This window comes from Meriones unguiculatus, assembly GCF_030254825.1.
Source record: "Meriones unguiculatus strain TT.TT164.6M chromosome X unlocalized genomic scaffold, Bangor_MerUng_6.1 ChrX_unordered_Scaffold_31, whole genome shotgun sequence".
In the NCBI taxonomy this organism is placed as follows: domain Eukaryota; kingdom Metazoa; phylum Chordata; class Mammalia; order Rodentia; family Muridae; genus Meriones; species Meriones unguiculatus.
In genome coordinates this window covers 2,246,227-2,261,275 of record NW_026843707.1, presented here as the reverse complement: position 1 = coordinate 2,261,275, position 15,049 = coordinate 2,246,227, and the positions used below count along the sequence as shown (strand labels likewise).

The following is a 15,049-nucleotide window of genomic DNA, read 5'->3' as shown; positions in this document are numbered from 1 at the left end:
CATCAATGCCTTTGAAAAGCTCTAGATCCTGAAACATCAAATATTCAGGCAAGATTTAGTTCTTTATATAAAAATGAACATACATCTTCTTTATTATGCAATTTTGCTTTCTTGTGGTAAAATAATTGTGTATGTTTTAAAGTAAATTTATAGATTATTGTCAGTAAATGTTTAATCTCTATGCCCGTGTTACAGACCTATGTGTTGGGTTTCTTGAGTGAAAAGGAATCAAGAATGCAAAGATCTTCCTTTGAATAGCAGCTCTACATCTTCAGGAAGCACCAGTGTTACTTAGCACAGCAGCTTCTCCACCACACTCCCAGCATTCTGACGAAGTCAGTCTGTGGTAAGCCTGATAAGGTCTCACAAGGTCTCACACTATCCCAGATGCTTCTGGTGATCAGGGGGCGAAACACTGCCACAGTACTAGATGGCTGCAGGGGTAGTTTTGTTTTAGTTTTTATTATATATATATTTTTAAATTTTTATTGATTCTTTGTGAATTTCACATCATGCACCTCAATCCCATGCATCTCCCCATCCCTTTGTATCAGCCCTCCACCCTTGTAACCTCCATTCCCCCCCCCAAAAAAAATCCAAAGACAAAAGACAAAAACCCCACAAAATTAAACAAAGCAATGCATAGAAAACATCTTGTGGAAGCTGTAGTGTCTCAGTGTGTCCCACAATATACCCCTTTGTCCACACATCTTCTCTTGTAAATGCTCAAGGTCTCTGGCTTCTGTAACAACATCAAATTTGGATCCTCACTGAGAAGACTCCTGGTTATCCTGTTGTTGCCCTGTGTCCTCGATATTCTGCAGCTTTGGATTGACAAGCCCAGCCCTTTCACATACCCCAACAGTCCACAGATGATGTAGATTTTGGGATGGGCCAACTGAAAGCCCTAGTATTTTAATGTATTGTCTGAGTCTATCTGAGGTATTCCTGAGACTTTCTGGGTGTTTCCCTCTATTGAGTGAAGCACAAATGTTGCATTGTAAATTCTACTTTGGAGGAAGAGATTTCTAGGACATTTATGAAACAAGAAAGAGATGTGTGTTGTTTCCTTCCAGCTTGCATCTGCACTTGATCTTCCCCTGCTACACATTAATCAAGCAAATAGCCCTGACCTCCTCAGTGTGTCCCAGTATTATTTGAGAGAATTTGTGTTTTAAGTGGGAAAGGTAAGAAATGCCTCTGGGTGAGTTTCACTGGCCAGCTGTTGCCTTAAACAAGCAGTGTCCTTATGGAGCATTACTTCCTCCACTTTTCTTTTCAGAAATTTGCAGTACCCCAAAATAAGCATACTTTTACTACAGCTGCAGACATGCATATGTGATTTTGCTTTCTAAGGAGATCATGCTGGTTTTCACATGTTCTTGGCCTCAGAGTTGCAGAAAGCTGAGGAACAGAGGTGATGTAGCCTCTTCAGGCTAAGAGCTGGCTCCTCAGAGGCAGATCATAGTTCACATTCCATTACAAGAACCTAGTTCAAGTCTTCAAGAGAGAGTTGGTCCTTGCTCCAGTCATTTTTGATGGATCAAGGATTCAGCCATGGCTGAATTCAGAGTCGGTCTTTGTCTTACACTGGCTGATAACTTCCTGAGATGTTATTGACATCTTGAGCATTGCTCTTTTAAAAATCTCGAATAGGAGCATGATAAGTAATCATGAGCATTTTTTGGATTAACTTTATATTTTCTGTCCAGTAAATTGTGGGAATAAATGAACTTGTGCTTTCTGGCAGTTGTTTGTTTGGTTTTTGTTTTGAGACAGCTTACTGTGTAGTACTGAGTGACCTGGAACTTGCTGTGTAGACCAGGATAACCTTGAACTCACAAGAGATTTTTCTGACTCTGCCTCTCTGCTGTTGAGATTAAAGGCATACACCACATAGCACCCTTCTAACAGTTTTAGACAATTTTCTTGTTTCTCAACATCTCTCATTATGAGCAAATTGCCCTCCTACATGTCACAGTCCAATGGCTCATGGAGTATAGCACTTGTGATTGTGTTCTCCCTCTCTCAGCAATAACGTGATTTGCAGTTTTTAGTGCACTCACACCATGACTCGGCATTTCCCTAGGACACCTGAGAGCCCTTCTCACCAACATGTTCTCTAGAGAGATGGAGCTCTTTTCTCTTGATTATTCTGGCATTGCCCTTCTTCTTCGTATTTTACAGGACTTGGGCTTTTCACATCCATGCTCCTCTTGTTCACATGATGCTTGACTTACAGGTACATCCCAATAAAGCCTTCATAAGTTAAAAAATTCTTAAGTGAAAAAGTCATTTAATACAGTCAGGAAGCTGAGTAAAACAGCTTATCTTGAGACCAGCCCTCAAGTTTAGACGTGAAAAACAGAACCCAGAGAAGGGAAGTGCTGCATTAAAGGATGAAGAACTGCTGACAGCAACTGTCCCCCAGCACAACTAACAGCATTCTTTTCTTTACCCCAGAAAGCCTCACTTACATCTTGGGTGCATGCTTACCATTGTCCTTTACACATAGCCATATCCTGTTGCCTTTGTCCATTTTGGGACTGTGGGCCAGTTGTTTAGCTTTGCACAGAAGTAAGGAATCTTTCCTGTGATATACTTCATCACCCTCGTCTCTCCCTGCTAAATGTTGCCAAGCTCATTCACACCATCTCCATCTTGGAGATGGAGGGCATCTTGATGATGAAAACGACCCTGGTGGGCATCATGAAGGTAATAGTCCTGCTGCTGCTTTGTGTAGCCAGTGGATATTTGTTTGATTTTCTGGTAATTACATATGGAACAAGAAGGAATGTGGCCATCTTGTGTGACTCAGAAATTTTGTTTTTACCCATTTTTTGGTGGAGGAAGAAGGAGCATTATATAATCTTGATGGCTCATATTTAAGAACAAGAATATGACATGAATTTGGAATTTCATCTCACCATCTCCTGCTGGCTTTACAAGAAAAAAAAAACTTAACATTTAATGAAGTGTTTAAAATATGAAGCAATTAAAAACTGTCCATATCTGCCATCTTGGTAATGTGTCATAAATTTATCATGTATCAGTACTAAAAATTCAGTGTACCTGTTGAAAGATGAAAGAGGGGTAGAAATTTTAAAAATCTAAATCATCTAGAGATGAGGTAGGAAAATCCTGCATTACAGACTCTCAGAGCCATCTCCCCCTGTTCTTCCTCACCTGCCTTTTCCTGACTGCACTGAATGCCTTTAATTTGTACTTGTAGGTGGATCCCAAGCAGTTGCTGGAAGATGGAATAAGGAAAGAGCTAGTTAAGGGGGTAGCTTTCGCCCTCCACTGGGGATTGATATTCAAACCTCGGGCCACGGTACAAATGCCATGTCACAGTATGCATGTGAACACCTTCCTAACAAAATAGGTCCTTCTCTTTCCTGAATATCCAGTGTGTGTTCAAGGTGCCAAAAACTGTAGTTCATTTTGCTCCTTCTATAATCCATTCAAAAGGAAATCACTTTTAAAACCAATTGTCTCCTTCCCTGCTCATCCTGTGTTAAGAACTGAACTGATAATTATGACTCACAGTACTTATTGTCCAAAGAAATTTTTTACCATAAAGGAGATAGAAACTATAAAAAAACTGTGGGGATTTTTTAATTTAACTTTTATTAATTACACTTTATTCATTTTGTATCCCTCCATAAGCCCCTCCCTCCTCCCCTGCTGGTCCCACCCTCTCCCCCCCCCCTTTCTGCATGCATGCCCCTCCCCAAGTCCACTGATAGGGTAGGTCCTCCTCTCCTTCTTTCTGAACTTAGTCTATCAGTTCTCAAGTTTGCATTTTCTATTTAAAAGTATGGTGGGTTTTCTATGGAGAAAAATTAATAGGCCTGAATTTTTTTTTTTTTTTTTTTAGTAAATTCAACTTAAGTGATAAGTGTATAGTATTAGATATGTTCTGTAGTTGATAGTAGTGATGTCATCAGTATTCTCTGTTGTATCCTTTGCATGAGGCTTCCTTCCCAAATGAGAGATATCTATTCCTGGCTGAATAGACAAGTGCTGTAAGACAACAACACTGCCAATCAGCCATACTGTAGAAGGAAATATTTCTAAAGCTTTGGCTATGTCTGAAACCATGACTAAAGTCCCTTAGTGTGTCACTACGGTCTAATGTAGGTGTTACTTTGTCAGTTTGCTCTCATTAATAGTTGTCCTGTGCTCTTCTCTATAGATAGTGAGTTGATGCCCAAGCTGAAACAGCTGGGAGGCACCATGTAGAGATTCCATCGTTCTTTTGAGTATATACAGGACTATGCCAACATTTATGGTCTAAAGGTCTGGCAGGAGGATAATGTGGATTATAAATGTAATAACTTCTTAATATTTAGCAAGTATGTTTTTTAATTCTTGGCTGAGTCTATTATCTCTAATATTTAAAATACATACTCCAAATCTCAGCAATACCACAAGAAAATGTTTTTAGTTAATAGTTTTTAGTTAATAGTTTTAGTTAATAGTTTTACTGAAAACTATTAAGTCCCACAGAGCACTTTTAGGAGATTTCACTGTAAAAGGAGAGATGACATGGGACCTGACCTTGGGGAGCTTTCTGTGTCAAGGAGAAAGTAGATAGCACTAACTGGCTGTAGCAGCTGCAGCTTTTCTTGTTAGAACTCAGGGGTCCAGAGTGGGAGGCTCAGGACCTCTTTTGACTTTGTAACACTTTGGCTTGTTCAGGAACTTTCAGAGTCCTTTCACAGCAGTGATAGATGCTCCATCCTGCATCAGTGCATAGGTTTCTGCCTTCCTCATGTCCCACCCAGCACTTGCCTCTGTACACTTCCCAACTTTAGCTGGCCTTGTGGGTTGTGAAGGTGCCTTTTTGATGTGAACTTCCTTAATGGCTGTCCAGTATTGTCACATGTTTATCCATCGTGTGTGCATGTATGTATATCTTCTTTGAAATATGGACATGAGAGTTGAGTTTTGTTTTTTTCATGAGCCACAAAATAATAACAAACTCATGTCATTTCTTTTTTTTTAATTTTATTTTTCTCTTATCAGTTACATTTTATTAACTCTGTATCCCAGCCATGTCCCGCTCCCTCATTCCCTCCCAATCCCACCCTCCCTCTCTCATCTCCACCTTGCCTCTTTCCAAGTCCACTGATGGGGGGGACCTCCTCCCCATTCATCCGATCCTGTTTTATCAGGTATTTTCAGGACTGGCTGCAAAGCCCTCCTCTGTGGCCTAACAGGACTGCTCCTCCCTTGGAGGGTGGGGAGGTCAAAGAGCCAGTCATTGAGTTCCTCTTAGAAATAGCCCTTGTTCCCCTCACTATGGGAAACCGATTGGTTACTGAGCTACCACAGGCTACATATGAGCAGAGATTCTAGGTTATATCCATACATGGTCCTTGGTTGAATGTCAGTCTCAGAAAAGACCCTGTGCCCAGATATACTTGGTCCTTGTGGAGCTCCTATCCTTTCCCCATCAGAGTAACTCCCCTTCTTTCATATGATTCCTTGTACTCAGCCGAAGGTTTGGTCATGAGTCTTTGTATCTGGTTTGAAAACACTGCTAGTTAGAGTCTTTCAGATGCGCTCAGTAGGCTCCTGTCATACGTTCAATGCACATCCCATCTGTCTTTCTAAACGAGGATTGATCATCTTGCCCCATGTCCGCTCTCTTGATTATCTTTTTTAGGTGTATAGATTTCATTATGTTTATCATAACTTATAGGTCTATATAAGTGAGTATATACCGTGTTTGTCTTTCTCCTTCTGGGATATTTCACTCAGAATGATCTTTTCTAGATCCCACCATTTGCCTGCAAATTTCATGATTTCCTCCTTTTAGATTGCTGAGTAGTATTCCATTGTGTAAAAATACCACAATTTCTGTATCTGTTCCTCCGTTGATGGACATCTGGGTTGTTTCGAGGTTCTGGCTAGTACAAATAAAGCTGCTATAAATATGGTTGAGCAAGTATCCCTTTTGTGTACTTGAGCAAAGTTTGGGTATATACCTAGCAGTGGTATAGCTGGGTCTTGAGGAAGCACTATTCCAAATTCTCTGAGAAAGCACCAGATAGATTTTCAGAGTGGTTGTACCAATTTGCATTCCCACCAGCAGCAGAGGAGGGTTCCCCTTTCTCCACAACCTCTCCAGCATGTGTTGTCACTTGAGTTTTTTATCTTGGCCATTCTGATGGGTGTAAGGTGAAAACTCAGGGTTGTTTTGATTTGCATTTCCCTGATGGCTAAAGAGGTTGAGCATTTCTTTAAGTGTTTCTCTGCCATTCGATATTCCTCACAGAGAGTTCTCTGTTTAGCTCTGTTCCCCATTTTTTAATTGGATTACTTGGTTTGTTGCTTTTCAGCTTCTTTATTCTTTGTATATATGGGATATTAGTCCTCTGTTAGATAAAGGGTTAGTGAAGATTCTTTCCCAATCTGTAGGCAGTCGTTTTGTTTTGAAGACAGTGTCCTTTGCTTTACAGAAGCTTTTCAGTTTCATGAGGTCCCATTTATTGATTGTTGCTCTTAGAGCCTGTGCTGTTGGTGTTCTGTTCAGGAAGTTGTCTCCTGTGCCAATGAATTCTAGGCTGTTCCCCAATTTTTCTTCTAACAGATTTAGAGTATCTGGTTTTATGTTGAGGTCTTTGATCCACTTGGACTTTAGTTTTGTGCAGGTTGATAAATATGGATCTATTTTCATTTTTCTGCATGTAGACATCCAGTTGGACCAGCACCATTTGTTGAAGATGTTGTCTTTTTTTCCATCAAATGGTTTTGGCTTCTTTGTCAAAAATCGAGTATTCATAGGTGTGTGGGTTTATTTCTGGGTTTTCTATGTGGTTCCATTGATCCTCCTTTCTGTTTTTATGCCAATTCCATGCAGTTTTTATTACTATTGCTCTGGAGTACAACTTGAGATCAGGGATGGAGATACCTCCAAATGATCTGTTCTTGTACAGGATTGTTTTGGAGATTCTGGGTTTTTTGTTTCTCCATATGAAGCTGAGAATCTTTTTTTCAAGGTCTGTAAAGAATTGAGTTGGTATTTTGATGGGAATTTCATTGAATCTGTAGAATGCTTTTGGCAAGATGGCCATTTTCACAATATTAATCCTACCAATCCATGAGCTCTGGAGAGCTTTCCATCTTCTGATATCTTCTTCAATTTCTTTCTTCAGAGAATTGAAGTTTTTCTCAAAAAGGTCTTTCAATTGCTTGGTGAGTGTCACCCCAAAGTACTTTATGTTATTAGTGGCTATTGTGAAGGGTTTTGTTTCCCTAATTTCTTTCTCGGCCCTTTTGTCTTTGGTATACAGGAGGGCTTCTGATTTTTTTGAGTTGATTTTGTATCCTGCTATTTTGCTAAAGGTGTTTATCAGCTCAGGAGTTCTCTGGTTGAATTTTTGGGGTCACCCATGTATACTATCATATCATCTGCAAATAGTGACACTTTGACTTCTTCCTTTCCGATTTGTATCCCCTTGATCTCCTTTAGTTGTCTTATTGCTCTGGCTAGGACTTCAAGTTCTATGTTGAAGAGGTATGGAGAGAGTGGGCAGCCTTGTCTTGTCCCTGATTTCAGTGGGACTGATTTAAGTTTCTCTCCATTGAGTTTGATGTTGGCTATAGGCTTGCTGTATATTGCCTTTACTATGTTTAGATATGTGCCTTGTATCCCTGATCTCTCCAAGACTTTAAACATGAATGGGTGTTGGACTTTGTCAAATGCTTTTTCAGCATCTAAGGAGATTTTCATGTCATTTTTCTCCTTCAGTTTGTTTATATGGTGGATTAAATTGATGGATTTCCTTATGCTGAACCACCCTTTCATGCCTGGGATGAAGCCTACTTGTTCATGGTGGATGATATCTTTGATGTGTTCTTGGATTCGGTTTGCAAGTAATTTATTGAGTATTTTTGCGTCAATGTTCATAAGAGAGATAGGTCTGAAGTTTTCTTTTTTTGTTGGGTCTTTGTGTGGTTTAGGTATCAGGGTGACTGAGGCTTCATAGAATGAGTTTGGTAATGTACCTTCTGTTTCTATTTTGTGAAATAGTTTGAGGAGAATTGGTGTTAGCACTTCTTTGAAGGTCTGGTAGAATTCTGCGCTGAAACCATCTGGCCCAGGGCTTTTTTTGGAGGGGAGACTGTGAATGACTGCTTCAATTTCCTTAGGGGATATAGGGCTATTCAGTCTTTCTACCTGATCTTGACTTAATGTTGGAAGATGGAATCTATCAAGAAAATTGTCCATTTCATTTAGGTTTTCAAATTTTGTGGCATATAGGTTTTTGTAGTATGACCTAATGATTGTTTGAATTTCCTCAGTGTCTGTAGTTATGTCACCCTTTTCATTTCTGATTTTGCTGATTTGGATAGATTCTCTCTGCTCTTTAGTTAGTTTGGCTAAGGGTTTGTCTATCTTGTTGATTTTCTCAAAGAACCAGCTTTTTGTTTCATTGATTCTTTGAATAGTTTTATTTGTTTCTAATTTATTGATTTCAGCCCTGAGTTTGATTATTTCCAGCCATCTGCTCCTCTTGGGTGTATCTGCTTCTTTTTTTTCTAGGGTTTTCAGTTGGGCCATTAAGTCGTTTGTATGTGATGTTACGAATTTCTTCTTGCAGGCACATGGTGCTATAAATTTTCCTCTGAGCACTGCTTTCAATGTGTCCCATAAATTTGGGTATGTTGTGCCTTGATTTTCATTGAATTCTAGGAATTCTTTAATTTCTTTCTTTATTTCTTCCTTAACCCAGCTGTCATTGAGTAACAAGTTCTTCAGTTTCCATGTTCGTTTCGGCTTTTTGTTATTTCTGTTGTTGATGAAGTCCAGCTTTAGTCCATGGTGGTCAGATAGAATATAAGGGATAATTTCAATCTTTTTGTATCTGTTGAGGCTTGCTTTATGACCATCTATATGGTCTATTTTGAAGAAGGTTCCATGGGGTGATGAAAAGAAGGTATACTCTTTTGAGTTTGGATGAAAAGATCTGTAGGTATCTATTAGGTCCATTTGATTTAGGGACTCTGTAAGTGTTTTTATTTCCCTATTTGTTTTCTGTCTAGTTGATTTGTCCCTTGGTGAGAATGGAGTGTTGAAGTCTCCTACTATTAAGGTATTAGGATCAATGTGTGATTTAAGCTTTAATATTGTTTCATTTACGGATGTAGGTGCTCTTGTATTTGGGGCATAGATAATCAAAATTGTGATGTCCTTTTGGTGGATTTTTCCTTTGATGAGAGTATAGTGGCCCTCCTTATCTTTTTTGATTAACTTGTGTTGAAAGTCTATTTTATTAGATATTAGGATGGCTACTCCAGCTTGTTTTCTGAAACCATTTGCTTGAAAAACATTTTTCCAGCCCTTTACTCTGAGGTAGTGTTTATCTTTGTTGCATAGGTGTGTTTCATGGATGCAACAGAATTTTGGATCCTGTTTCTGCAACCATTCTGTTATTCTGTGTCTTTTTATTGGGGGGTTGAGTCCTTTGATGTTGATAGATACTAGTGACCAACAATTGTTACTTACTTTTGATGTGGGGTTGGTGGTGTCACTGAGTTCCATTGATTGTATTCTTTTTTTTGTGTGTGTATTTATCTATTTCCTCTGTTTCCTTAGATGTCGTTGGTTTCTTTGGTTTGGAGTTTCCCTTCTAGTAACTTCTGTAGAGCTGGGTTACTATGTAGATATTGTTTAAATTTTTTTTTCATGGAATATTTTGAATTCTCTGTCTATGTCGATTGAAAGTTTTGCTGGGTATAGTAGTCTGGGTTGGAATCTGTGGTCCCTTAAGGACTGTATGATTTCTGTCCAGGTCCTTCTGGCTATCATAGTTTCTGTTGAGAAATCTGGTGTGATTCTGATAGGTCTACCTTCATATGTTACTTGGCCTTTTTCCCTTGCTGCTTTTAGAAAATTTTCTTTGTTCTGTAGGTTCAGTGTTTTGACTATGATGTGACGTGAAGAATTTCTTTTCTAGTCTAGTCTACTTGGTGTTTTACATGCCTCTTGTATGTTTATGGACATCTTCTTCTTTATGTTGGGAAAGTTTTCTTCTATAATTTTCTTGAAAATATTTTCCTGACCTTTGAGCCTGACGTCTTCTTTTTCTTCTACTCCTATTATTCTTAGATTTTGTCTTTTCATGGTGTCCTTGATTTCTTGGATGTTTTGTGTTTGGAACTTTTCTGATTTTATTTTTTCTTTGAGAGACATGTCAATTTCCGCAAGCGTATCTTCGGCTCCTGAGATTCTTTCTTCCATCTCTTGTATTCTGTTGGTGATGCTTACCTTTGTAGTTCCTGATCTTTTCTCTATGTTCTCCAGCTCCTGGTCTTTCTCTATTTGTGTTTTCTTTATTAATTCTAATTCTGTTTTCATGTCTTGCATCATTTCCTTCATCTGTTTGAATGTGGAGTCCTGCTTTTCAATGACAGCTTCTATTTTTTTTTTTTTTTTTTGTCTGCTTCCTCTCTATGTATCACTAATTGTGCCTCTACTTCTTTGGCTATAATTACCTGTATTTCTATGAGAGCTTTGTTTATTTCTTCTTTATTTGCCTTCATTTGTGTGGACATTTCTTTGAGAGCTTTGTGCATTTCTTCTTTGTTTGCCTCAATTTTTGTGGTCATTTCTCTGAAAGCTCGATATGTTTCCTCTTGGTTCGTCTCGATTTCTTTGGCTATTTCTCTGAGGGCTTTGTTCATTTCATCTTTATGGGCCTCTAATAGCTGGAGAAACATAGTTTTGAGGTCGTTTTCTTGTATATCTAGTGAATTGAAGTGTCCATTGTTTTGTGGGGTTGCTGGTGAGGTCATTATTTCCTGATTTTTGTTGGGAGTGTTCTTACGTCTGCCTCTAGCCATATGGTTATTTATAACCCTCACTGTTTGTTCCTCGAGATTGTAGTTCGGGCTATGATCGTCTCTTTCTGTTTTCTGGACTTTTTTTTCAGGAAGATGAGAGAGGTTCACTGGTTTGGGAGTATGAGTTGTGGTTTCAGTTTTGCCTAAGTAAAGAATGTGACACTGGTGCTATTCGCATGCGCTTTTAGCTGCAGTGTGCATGCGCGGATTCTTTGACTATTTCAGTGGCCTGCAGGGCACTATTACGCAGTTCTGTCTGAGATCCAGGGATTGTTTGCCTAGATTACACTGGTGAACCCACAAGGCAGAGGCTTCAACGTTGGGGTCGCTCTCCCAAGAATCTCTATGATGTTCACACTAGGGGTGTGGGTGGCAGGGATCTCGTCTGGTTGCTTCTGTGGAGAGGCCCTGGGTCTGGGGCAAACTCTCCCTAGAAGGCTCACTCACTCTCTTGCAGGACCAATTGGAATGCATAGGGGTTCCCCTTGCTCTCTACTCTCTGATTTGGACCTGCTGCAGAAAAGTAGGCTAACAGTCAGCTCTGTGGCCCTGTGGCCGCAGGACTCGGTGTCCACCTTTCCTGTGTGCTGCCTCTCTGTCCTTTCCCTCTGCCAGGAGGGGTTATGTTGACTGGTCTTGGGGTAGTGCAGGAAAGAGTTAGTTTGAGTGTTCTTAATTCCAGATCCCGGGCCCAGATGTCTCTGCCAGAAGCAGCCTGGCGGAAGAACCTATGTTTGCTGATCCCAAGAAAGTACCAGGTAGGGTTCAGTGTCCTCAGATACAGAGCTTGGGTTTCTCTGCTAGGGGCCGCTGGGTGAGCTGGAGAGGGGGTGCTATGTCCTGTGGCAGGCTGCCTCTCTGTTCTTCCCCTCTGACCTTCCCCTCTGCTAGGGCAAGCTTATGGCGGTGCTCTCAGGGGAGTGCCAGAAGGGGTTGGGACTTCTCAGTCCAATCCTGAGCTGGGGTTTCGCTGCCGGGGGGGAGGGGGGGCACCAGTGATAGCACTTGGTGCTAGACCTTATTGTGCTGGGCCCAGGAGAATCTCAGGATGTTGAATGACCACAGTCCCAGATCCCGAGCTGAGGTTTGTTTGCTAGGAGCAGCTGGCAGCACTGGGGTCCCAGCACTGTGAAGTCGCTATGCACCTCTTTATCGTTCTGCTCCGCTGCAGCAGGGTATGGCGGCATTTGGGGGAGTGCCCGAAAGGATTGGGTTTTCTCAGCCCCGATCTTGGGTTGGGGTATAGACAATGTGGTCTGTGGCAGATTCTGCTGGACGCGTCCTGCCTCCTCACTCTCTGTGAGTGGCGGGAGCTCAGTTGTGATAGTGGTAGGTACCCGTGGTCAGTGAGACCTTCCAGGGAAAGACTGGGTGACTCGTGATCAGTCTCGCAACTTTCCTTCCCCGTGCGGTTTTCTTGTGACTGGGACTCCTAGTCTCTGGCACCCTGTGCCCACCAATCAGCCTGGGAAAGTGATCGGGACACGCAGGCGTGTAGCTTCCTCCTGGAGACCCAATGCCTGAGTTACCCGGGATCTCTCTGGGTACTGAGAGTGGACCCGACTGATTTCCACGCTGTGGAAGCCTCCCCTCACCTGGGAAACACGATCGCTGTAGTTTTAGGGCCCAGAGTTCAGTGTCCTGGTCGCTGCATGGAGAGTATTGTCCCACTTCTCAGACAGTGTTCTCTGGGCGCCACCATCTTGCCCCCCCATGTCATTTCTTTTACACAAGGAACTGACACATGCTGGATATACTTACAAAAGATTTTTTAAGCTTATGATATTTTCTATTTTTTTAGGTTACACTGTCCATCTTAACTCACTAGACAACAAACAAACAAACAAAAAATAACACGTATGTTTCTCTGTCTCTCCATATCTCTCATTTTTATGCAGCCCAGACTAGGTTCCAACTCTCTGTTTAGCTGAGGATGATCTTGAATTTCCCATCCTCCTGCCTCCACATTGCTAACCCAGGGATTTCAGACCTGCATCACTGTGCCTGCTTGATGAGTTGCTAGGGGTGGAACCTCAGGCATTTTTCATGCTACCCAATTAACCACATCTCCAGTGCTCACTTCTGTTCTACAGTTTTTCTTTTTTTTTTATGTTATATGTAACATTTGGTGGCAATTTAAAATTTTTCCTCTTCAAAACCAAGGAACACTTAATTATTGCTCTTTATATGGAGCCTGTGAGATTACAGAAAGAAATTATATCCAGTTATACTATCATAAGTAGACATTATGGGTTTGTTTTTCTATTCAAGACTGGCAAAATATGTAGCAGTCTACTCATATTCCAATCCCAAAGTTTGGGTCTGTGGATGAGTCTATAACATTTATTTATCAACTCTGCAGAGAAATCTTGCTGATAACAGACCCCAAGCAAGTATTTCTGAGTGTGGCTGAGCTTAAGACCCCCCAGACCCCTGTGTCATTGATATATACTTCCTGGTCTCTAGCCCTAGTTTTGTACTTGTCAGCTCATCCTGCCATTTAAGATAGTGTGTTTATTTCTTATTTCCAGCACTGAAACACTAAGAGCCATTATCTAATGAGTACTCAATTGTCCATACCTCCTTCTCAGCATGTTCCCGGAATCTACATACTTACTTTTTAAAATGACCTGTGGAGGCAGGTGTTGGTGCTGTTGCTACTTTAAAGATGAAGAAATTCTGGCACAAAAGCATGCCACAGTTGTCAGGCACTGTCCTTATATCAGACCGAGCTCCAGCCCTCAAAGCACTGTGCTGGTGAAGGGCACACCATATAGCTTTGTGTGCAGTGATGCCACATCCTTGTCACATGAGTTCTGCCTTCAGCAAGGACTGACTGAAATTTCTCACATAATTAAAACTTTTGATGAAAATATCTGGTGGGTACCATGGTGTCTCCCAATAATCCAGCTAAACCCATTCCCTCTTCTTTTGAGCCTCAGATGACACAGTATACTAAGACCACAGAGGAAAGAGCAGGTTGCTGCTTTGTGGCTCAGTTTACTCCTGAGCACATGTTCAGAAAGGACTATGAAAGGTGTGCTTTACCAGAAAAAACAAATGTTCTTTCTCTCCCCACCTACCCATGTTTTGTTGAATACACATGCCCTTCCTTAACATTCCATACTGCCTTCTAGTCCAGGCTTATTTTGTTTCTCGAAATTTATGAAAGTCGATCAAGTGTAGATAAAAATTTCGACATTTCTAGCAGAAATATTTTCTTCTGTCACAGGCAAGAGAGTAAATAGTCCTTTGTGTCCACAGCTTGAATCACTGAGTTTTCTAGAAAACTACCCTGATCAGTTGTCTGCTCATATTTCTAGCACAGATTAGATGTGACTGGGAATTCATCCTCAGAACTAGGTTCCTCTCAAATGTCATAGTCAAAGTGCTAGTACTGGGAAAAAGAAGGATACCTGAAGCCAAGCATAAAGGATATATGGATCTTTGCAAACCTCATTCCTGAGTTGTTTTACTACATTTACTTCTAAGTCTAACTTCCTCACTCTTGAGGCTTTCTGCTCCTTCTTAAGTACCATGAGTGTGTGGTGTGCAGTGTATGATGGTGTGCAGTTTATGATAATATGTGTGGTGTATGGTTTGTGGTATATCATGGTGTGTGGTGATATATGGTATGTAGTATATAATGTATGATGGTGTGTGGTGTATGGCGTGTGGTGATGTATGGTGTGTAGTATATAAAGTATGATGTTGTATAGTGTATGGCGTGTGGTGTATGATGCATGGTGTGTGATGTATGATGTATGGTGTGTGCTGTGTGGTGTATGGTGTGTGCTATGTGTTGTGTGGTATATGGTGTATGGTGTATGGTTTTTGGTGTGTGAGGTATGGTGTGTGCTGTGTGATGTATTCTGTGTGCTGTGTGACTTATGGTATGTGACATGTGGTGTGTGATGTATAGTGTTTGGTGTATGATGTGTGCTATGTGGTATGGTATGTGCTATGTGATGTACGGTGTATGGCATGTGGTGTGTGTTGTATGGTGTGTGATATATAGTATGTGGTGTAGAATATGGGGTGTGGGGTGTGTGCTATATGTGTATGGTGTGTGGTATATGGCGTATTGTGTGTTGTGTGTGATGTATGGTGTGTTGTGTATGTTATGTAATGTATGATGTGTGTTGTATGGTGTGTGGTGTGTGCTGTATGCTATGTGGTGTATGGTATGTGG

At 40.9% G+C, this 15,049-nt stretch overlaps 1 pseudogene; it reads left to right on the top strand.

Annotated features, from left to right (window-relative positions):
- Positions 1–13,361, top strand: part of LOC132651542 (WASH complex subunit 5-like) — a 38,097-nt pseudogene extending 24,736 nt beyond the window's left edge.
- Positions 13,362–15,049: the final 1,688 nt, after the last annotated feature.